Below are 9922 nucleotides of genomic sequence, written 5' to 3'. Positions count from 1 at the left end.
TTTTATACCACGTGAGGACGACAATGAAACTTTTTTAAAAATGAGGATGAATTTGACACAATTCAACCAAACTGGGGACAAAGGAAGCAATTAAACCTATTTTCTACTATAAAGTAATACACGTCTTTCTTATTTATTCTTAAGAGGTAGCTTTTTGTAAAAAGAAAAAAAAGAAAGAAGAAGAAATTTTTTTTTCACTATATTGCAATATATTTTCTTATCTTATTTCATTATAAATAGAAAAGTTGGTGTTTTGAGTTTCATTTTAAAAAGTAGTAACTCTTTGACATTTATCTTGAATAAAACAGATTTAAGTAAGGAAAATTAGTTCAATTTCTGATAATATCATAAAATAAATGACTTGATTGTTGAAGTGAATTAGTTTCTAAATGTTGAGTTTATGCAAGTTTGATGTATTTTATTGAAATGTGTTAAGAAATCTAATAGTGTAATTTATAGTCAACGGGTCAAATATGTTTAGCTTGATATTATTTGATTATATATATTAGTTTTGTTCCAAGGAATGAATAAAACAAGACATTTTGGTCAATGGATATTTCTTAGAAATTTTTTAAATTATGCAAACTTATTAAATAAGACATGCTTACACTAAGCAAACTTTATTTTATTTAAATTTTATAGAGCATAAAAAACATTTATTGTTGAGCGCACATTTAAATAGAACTCTAAGTATTTTGGTTCATAGGAAAAATCAACAATTCGTTAGGAAAATTAATAGTATAGAATTGTATTGACGTGACAAATTAAAAAAATTTATTTCCAAATTCATTTTCATTTACTTCCAAATTTACTCAAATAAATGATAAAAAAATTTATCTTTAAATCCTCTCAAATCCACTTTCTCAAATCCACTCAAAAGAACAAGACCTTAAAGAGAATTGGTTGATAAACAAGTTAGATCTTATCAATCTCTCCCATATCTTAGATTTGTTAGAAAAATGATGAAGATGAAGTTTTGATGATGTCCAAATCAAGTCAAGAACAACCAAGACTCATGAAGAATGATCTTTGAAGACTTGTAACTTTTGTAATAACTGTATAAATATAGGAAATTAGTAGTTTTATGTATGCATTCAAAAGTGATGTAAAAATAAACCAAAAGCAAAAATTGTGCAGTGCTAATCGATTAGCAGAGGCTGTTAATCGATTATTCCAGTGGCGAATGGAGAAGCACAGCAATGCAGTGCTAATCGATTAGCAAGGGGTGTTAATCGATTAGCGCTAATCGATTAGCGCTAATCGATTAGCAGAGGGTGTTAATCGATTAGCAAGGTGACCGTTTGAAAAACTAGCCGTTTTTAGAGCCGTTGGACTATCCGTTGATGCGTTAATCGATTAGCAACTTAAGATAATCGATTAACACAGTAAGAAAGGCTGAAAACGAAAAAATGGAAGAGCATTTGGATGAGTCTATAAATAGACTCTCATTTCCTCTCAAGAAGAACATCCAGAGACAACAACAACTCTTCCCTTGTGCTCTAGTACTCAGAAATCATTGAGACTTGTGTGTTCTTGTTCGGCTTGTGAAACTCGTGTCTGTGGAGCTGGTAAAGTGCTGCTACGGTGACAGAGGAAATAGCCGGTTCATCCTTGGTGTGTCTTAGGAGGTGTTCGGAAGAGGAAGTTCATCCTTCATGAAGTATTCGGAGGAAGTGTTTCATCCTTTGTGAAGATTCAAAGGAGGTGTTGGTTCATCTCTTGTGGCATCAAGAGAGGTGTTTTCTAAACTCTTACAAATTGTATCTGTGTGATTGTAGTTTGTAATTGTTTTGTGATTAGTGAATTGTTTATCTTGTTTAGAGATAAGCGACTGGACGTAGGATTGGTAAGATCCGAACCAGGATAAAATCATCTGTGCAAATTTCTCTCAACCTTACTCTATTTTATTGTTATTATTAATCGCTAAGTAAGTTTAATTGAGTAGAAATTTTTAAGGCACACGTTTTTAGTAAGAACCAATTCACCCCCCTCTTGGTTTGTTGTTCCACGCTAACCCATCCGCTGCAGCCGCTTTGATAATTGGTATCAGAGCTTGCTTTGATAGTCATTCAAATGGCGGGATCGTATCAAACATTCGCAGAGGGTGCTTCTATCAATAGACCACCACTATTCACAGGTGAAAATTATGCATTTTGGAAGGTTAGAATGCAAATTTTTATGGAATCTATTGATGTAGATATTTGGGATGCTGTTACATTTGGTCCTTTTGTTCCAACTAACAATATGCAGGAACCAAAGCCCCGTGACCAATGGACTGCTGAAGATAAGAAAAAATTTGGTAATGATGTAAAAGCTCGTAATATTATTTCATCTGCTTTAACTGTTGATGAGTTTTACAGGATTTCTGTTTGTAAAACTGCACAAGAAATGTGGGAAGTACTGAGAGTAACCCATGAAGGTACATATGATGTTAAGAGAGCTAGAAAGAATACCTTAATCCAGGAATACGAAATGTTCAGGATGAAGCAAGGGGAAACAATAGTAGATGTTCAGAAACACTTCACCAACATCGTAAACCATCTTATTGGATTAGGTAAATCTTTCGATACTGATGAGCTTAATATAAAAAATTTTGAAATCTTTAGACAGGTCTTGGCAACCAAAAGTGACTGCAATTTCTGAGTCACAAAATCTCAACACAATGACCATGGCTGCATTATTTGGAAAGTTGAGAGAGCATGAACTTGACCTCGGAAGACTAGATGAAGAAGAAGCAAAAACTAAGAAAAAGACTCTAGCCTTCAAATCTGAGGTAGAAAAGAGCAAAAGCAAAATGGAAGATGAAGACTCAGAAGAAGATGAAAATTTGAGTCTACTAATCAAAAGGTTCAACAGGTTCATGAAATCAAAAGGCAAAGGGAGATTCAGAAACGAAAAGAGAGAAAATCAAGGATCGTCATCAAACTATAGATGCTATGGTTGCAGAGAAAAGGGACATTTAAAAGCAGACTGCCCAAATTAAAAGAAGGGTGAAGAAAAGAAAGAAAAGAAATTCTTCAAGAAAAAGAGAGCATACATCGCATGGGACGATGACAACGAATCAATTTCTGACTCGAGCAATTCTGATGAAGAAGCAAACATATGTCTAATGGCGGATGACGACACTGCTGGAAGCCAAGAATTATCAAAACCAAGGAAGTATATGTGGTGTCTTGACAGTGGATGTTCAAAACACATGACCGGAGATAAAAAGAAATTTACAAGCTTCCGGAAAAAGGAACGAGGCTTTGTCACCTATGGTGACAACAACAAAGGAAAAATCCTTGGAACAGGAGATATTGGAAGTGAAGATACCTTGATGATCAAAGACGTGCTATATGTGGAAGGATTAAAGCACAACTTAATTAGCATTAGTCAATTATGCGATAAAGGATTCAAGGTAACCTTCGAACAAAATTCTTGTACTATTTATAAAAATGATTCTTCTGAAATTGCTTTGAAAGGAATTAGGCATAACAATATTTATTTGATTGATTTAGAAAATGCATCAAATAGGAATATTTCATGTTTAGTAGTAAAAGAAGAAAATCCATGGTTATGGCATAAAAGAGCTGCACATATTCATATGCAACAATTGAATAAACTCATTTCTAAAGACTTAGTAATTGGTCTACCAAAACTAAAATATGTGAAAGATAAATTGTGTGATGCATGTCAAAAGGGAAAACAAGTGAAATCATCTTTTCATTCGAAAAATGTTGTTTCTAGTTTAAAACCCTTAGAACTTTTGCACATGGATTTATTTGGTCCCTCTAGGATAAAAAGTTTTGGAGGAAATTATTATGCTTTAGTTATTGTAGATGATTATTCAAGATATACTTGGACTTTCTTTCTTACTCTTAAAAGTGAAGCTTTCAAAGAATTTAAAAAATTTGCAAATTTAATTCAAAATGAAAAGGATTTGAAAATAAAGGCTATTAGAAGTGACCATGGAGGTGAATTTCAAAATGAATCTTTTGAAACTTTTTGTGAAGAATATGGCATTTCTCATATTTTTTCTGCACCTAGAACTCCTCAACAAAATGGAGTTGTAGAAAGAAAGAATAGATCCTTAGAGGAACTTGCTAGAACTATGTTAAATGAATATAGTGTTCCTAAACAATTTTAGGCTGATGCTGTGAGTACTGCATGTTATGTATTGAATAGAATGCTTATTAGGCCAATTTTGAAATGTACTCCTTATGAACTTTTTAAAGGTAGAAAACCAAATGTTTCACATTTAAGAATTTTTAGATGCAAATGTTTTGTCTTAAATAATGGAAAACAGAATTTAGGAAAATTTGATTCCAAAGCCGATGAAGCTATTTTTCTAGGATATTCTCTAACTAGCAAAGCTTATATAGAGTTTTTAATCGGAAAACATTTGAAATAGAAGAATTTGTGCATGTTGTCTTTGATGAAATTGCGGACCTTGAGGCAAAACCTCTTGAGTCAGATGAATCAGATGCAGGTGAAAATGAAGACTTGCAAAAGACAACCAATGAAGAGAAAATCAATAATCCTCAAGATAATGAAGATCTAAACAAAATATGGCAACAACCTAGAGGATTATCATTGGACAACATCATTGGCGACATATCAAAAGGGGTAAACACTAGAAGAAATTTAGTTAATTTTTGTATGAATGTAGCTTTTATGTCGCAGATAGAACCTAAGAACATTAAGGAAGCTCTTCAAGATGAACAATGGTGTATAGCAATGCAAGAAGAACTTAACCAGTTTGAAAGAAATCAAGTTTGGGAATTGATTCCTAGGGAAGATACTCATCAAGTAATTGGAACCAAATGGGTATTCAGAAACAAACTAGATGAAGATGGAAACATCACTAAGAATAAAGCTAGGCTTGTGGCTCAAGGATATAGTCAAGAAGAAGGTATAGATTATGATGAGACATATGCTCCAGTTGCCAGGTTAGAGGCAATACGCCTACTTCTTGCTTATGCATCTATAATGAAATTTAAATTATTTCAAATGGATGTTAAAAGTGCATTTCTAAATGGTTTTATAAAAGAAGATGTGTATGTTGAACAACCACCTGGTTTTGAAGATTTTAAATTTCCAAATCACATCTATAAATTAAAGAAAGCACTTTATGGTTTAAAACAAGCACCTAGATCTCGGTATGAAAGACTTAACAATTTTCTTTTAGAAAATGATTTTAATAGAGGAAAAGTTGATTCCACTTTGTTTATTAAAAGAGTCGGAAAACATATTTTGATTATTCAAGTATATGTTGATGATATTATTTTTGGATCAACTAATAAATCTCTTTGTGAGGAATTTGCTAAGACTATGCAGGGTGAATTTGAAATGTCTATGATGGGAGAATTAACATTCTTCCTCGGTCTTCAAATTAAGCAAATGAAAGAAGGTACGTTCATTTCTCAAACCAAGTATTGTAGAGAAATTCTTAAGAAGTTTGAAATGGACAAAGCAAAGGAAGCATCTACACCTATGGGAACCTCTTGCTATCTTGACAAAGATGAGTCAGGTAAAGAGGTAAATCAAACTAAATATAGATGCATGATAGGTTCTTTGTTATACCTTACTGCTAGTAGACCGGATATTATGCAGAGTGTTTGTGTGTGTGCTAGGTATCAATCTAGTCCTAGAGAATCTCACCTTACAGCAGTTAAAAGAATATTGAAATATCTTAAGGGAATTGCATCCTTTGGTTTATGGTATCCATCAGGAACGGAACCTAGTCTTGTAGGTTTTTCCGATGCAGATTATGGAGGTTGTAAGATAGATAGAAAAAGCACTAGTGGAACATGTCATCTTCTAGGTAGTTCCTTAGTTTCTTGGAACTCTAAGAAACAAGCCTGTGTAGCCTTATCAACCACTGAGGCTGAATATATTGCTGCTGGAAATTGTTGTGCGCAAATTTTATGGATGAAACAACAATTAGAAGATTATGACATTCATTTAGATCATATTCCACTTAAGTGTGATAATACAAGTGCAATAAATCTTACAAAGAATCCCATAATGCATTCTAAAACCAAGCACATTGAGATTAGGCATCACTTTCTTAGAGATCATGTGCAAAAGGGAGATTGTGAAATAGAATATATTGATACACAACATCAATTAGCTGATATTTTCACCAAAGCATTGCCTAAGGATAGATTCTATGAGCTTATAAGAGATTTAGGAATATTGAAAACATCTTAAAATTGGACATAGGTAACAAATTGGATGTTTTTCGGAAATCAGCGTCAGTTAATCGATTAGTCCGTACCACTAATCGATTAGCGCTAATCGATTAACACCTCTTGTTAATCGATTAGCAACCGTTACAGGGAGTAAATTCTGCAAAATCTAGCCGTTGTAACGGCTATAAACGGCCATTTTTTGATTTTTTGAACGTTAGGAGTGAATTTTCAGCCTATTTAAACCCCTACCATCCCTCATTTTACCCACTCACATTATCCATCACTCTACAACTCAAATTCTCTTCATTCCTTCACTCAAAATTACCATAATCTTGCTGTCCAAATTTTTTTTTTCATGGCTGAACCCTCAAGAAGGAGAAGAAGAAGAAGCTATGCATCTGAGAGCACTCCTCCCGCACGTGGTCCAAATATTCATGGGTGGATTTCAGACGATGGAAGGCATGAGGAATATTTGCAAATGTGGAAAGAACGGAAGGTTCTTCGCCAAAAATTTGTTGATCTAAATTGGTTTACTGCAAATCAATTCCAGTTCTCTGGGCAATTGGTTGAGCAAGGCGTCCAACATTTCTTGCAACTTCAAGGACGTTACTATCCAGATTTGGTAAGAGTCTTTTACTATAATCTGAAGGTCCACAGTGGTATTGTTTACACTCGTGTTAAGGGTGTAGATATTGTTCTTGATCATGACATTTGGACAAATGTCGCTCAACTTCCAATCCTAGAAAATACTCTGCATGTGCCAAATGACTTTGATGATTTTAACAAAATTTTGGCCTATCGCTCTTTCATGCGCAATCCTTAACGACCTCTACCTAATAGGAGATATCTTCTAGTAGGAAATCTTAGAATGGAGGAAAGGGTCATTCATTATCTTATTGTGTGGTTGCTTTGTCCAAGAGGTTCAAACTTGGCACAATGCCTTGAAACCGATTTGATGCTCATGTCTGCTATTACTCAAAATTCAAAAATCAATTGGGCAAGTCTAATCTCTGATACTATAGTATGTACAAAGAGGTATGACCGAGCTCATCTTCCATATCCTCTCCTTGTTTCCTTAATCTGTGTTTATAGAGGAGTTGATATTACCGGAGAAAAATTTCTCACCGTCTCACGAAATCATCAAATTGAGGAATCCGCACTGCATCAAATGGGTTTTATACGACAAGGGAATATGTTTGTCCGTGCTGAAGGTGATATTGCACAAGTTGATAACGAATCCGATGAAGAAGATGAAGATATTCCTATGCCAGATCCAACAAATGTTGCTGGACCATCTCATCCTCCACAAGAATATAGTCTAGAAAGTATATCTAGACAAATTGAAGCAATGGCCTCTATGCAACAAACTAGGATGGATGACATGATGGCTTATCACACTCTTCGCTATGATGAAATAAATAATCACCTCAAGGAAATTGATGACAAACTAGCCAAACTCTATGTTCCCGATAGTGATGATGAGTCTTAGGCACTTTATGCTTCTATGCTTTTTGTAGTGTGTGTGCTTTATATTTAACTTCCTTGTATGCTTGCCTCTTTAAATTCAATAAAATGTATGTTGTTTTTCCTTAATATTTCTATGCATATATGCTTTTATTAAGGGGGAGTATATTTCTAATAAATTTAGGGGGAGCAATTATACATCACTTTTTAATAATGATCAAAAAGGGGGAGAAATATTTAAAGTCTTAAACTTATTTCTAAGTTCACTAACAATTGTTTCTTCCTTAAGTTGTATTTTAAATACAGATTATTACCAAAAGCTTTAAATCAATAAGGTTTTGATCATCATCAAAAAGGGGGAGATTGTTAGCAAAATGATGAAGATGAAGTTTTGATGATGTCCAAATCAAGTCAAGAACAACCAAGACTCATGAAGAATGATCTTTGAAGACTTGTAACTTTTGTAATAACTGTATAAATATAGGAAATTAGTATTTTTATGTATGCATTCAAAAGTGATGTAAAAATAAACCAAAAGCAAAAATTGTGCAGTGCTAATCGATTAGCAGAGGCTGTTAATCGATTATTCCAGTGGCGAATGGAGAAGCACAGCAATGCAGTGCTAATCGATTAGCAAGGGGTGTTAATCGATTAGCGCTAATCGATTAGCAGAGGGTGTTAATCGATTAGCAAGGTGACCGTTTGAAAAACTAGCCGTTTTTAGAGCCGTTGGACTATCCGTTGGTGCGTTAATCGATTAGCAACTTAAGATAATCGATTAACACAGTAAGAAAGGCTGAAAACGAAAAAATGGAAGAGCATTTGGATGAGTCTATAAATAGACTCTCATTTCCTCTCAAGAAGAACATCCAGAGACAACAACAACTCTTCCCTTGTGCTCTAGTACTCAGAAATCATTGAGACTTGTGTGTTCTTGTTCGGCTTGTGAAACTCGTGTCTGTGGAGCTGGTAAAGTGCTGCTACGGTGACAGAGGAAATAGCCGGTTCATCCTTGGTGTGTCTTAGGAGGTGTTCGGAAGAGGAAGTTCATCCTTCGTGAAGTATTCGGAGGAAGTGTTTCATCCTTTGTGAAGATTCAAAGGAGGTGTTGGTTCATCTCTTGTGGCATCAAGAGAGGTGTTTTCTAAACTCTTACAAATTGTATCTGTGTGATTGTAGTTTGTAATTGTTTTGTGATTAGTGAATTGTTTATCTTGTTTAGAGATAAGCGACTGGACGTAGGATTGGTAAGATCCGAACCAGGATAAAATCATATGTGCAAATTTCTCTCAACCTTACTCTATTTTATTGTTATTATTAATCGCTAAGTAACTTTAATTGAGTAGAAATTTTTAAGGCACACGTTTTTAGTACGAACCAATTCACCCCCCTCTTGGTTTGTTGTTCCACGCTAACCCATCCGCTGCAGCCGCTCTGACAAGATTGTTGGGTAAATTATAACTAAAAGTCAAATAATATTTCAAACTATTTTACAATTTAAAATTTTCTAAATGTTAAAATTTATTGGTTTTCATTATATTGTTTTTTTTTCTTACAAATAAGTAAAATTAAATGTCTTTAGATTCCAATATTTAAAAATAAATTGAGATAAATATATATGTATAAATAAGAATATTTGATATACTTTACATATTCTTAAAGTAAAATTATTTATTGAGATATATTCAAACAAAATTCAAAAAATAACATATTCAAAGTCATATTATATTTTTAGACATAATTAATATTATCATGTACCATTATATTAAAAACTGTAATTTATACTGTAATTATTTTATTTAATTGATTGTATGACTGCATAATTAATTGTATTTTAAATATAATACGTTACAAATATTATATCAATATTTAAATTTTAATAATATATTAAAATAATAAGTAAAGAAAAATTATTGATAATAAAAAATATTTCACTTTTTTCTATGTCTTCAGTTCTTTGATACAATTATTTATTTATTCATGCTCTAGTTATTATTCTTTTCCGTTTTTTTTACTATTTAACTTTCGAATATAAACAAAGCATTAAAATATAAAATACAATTTAGAAGTTAAAATGTACCAGTGACGGTTAATGATAAAATTAATATTAATTTTAAATTTAATTCAATATATATTTAATTATATCATAATTATCATTGTACTACTCTATTAATAACGGAAGTTTCTCACATACATGTGATAATATAAAAGGATAAAATAAATCAATCATGTAATCATTTTAGTAAGATAGAAAATAATTGATTACATATGTATTTAAATGA

The sequence above is a fragment of the Vigna umbellata genome, chromosome 10 (assembly GCF_029865625.1).
Source record: "Vigna umbellata cultivar VRB3 chromosome 10, Vumbellata_1.0, whole genome shotgun sequence".
In the NCBI taxonomy this organism is placed as follows: Eukaryota; Viridiplantae; Streptophyta; class Magnoliopsida; order Fabales; family Fabaceae; genus Vigna; species Vigna umbellata.
This window is presented reverse-complemented; position numbering follows the sequence as displayed.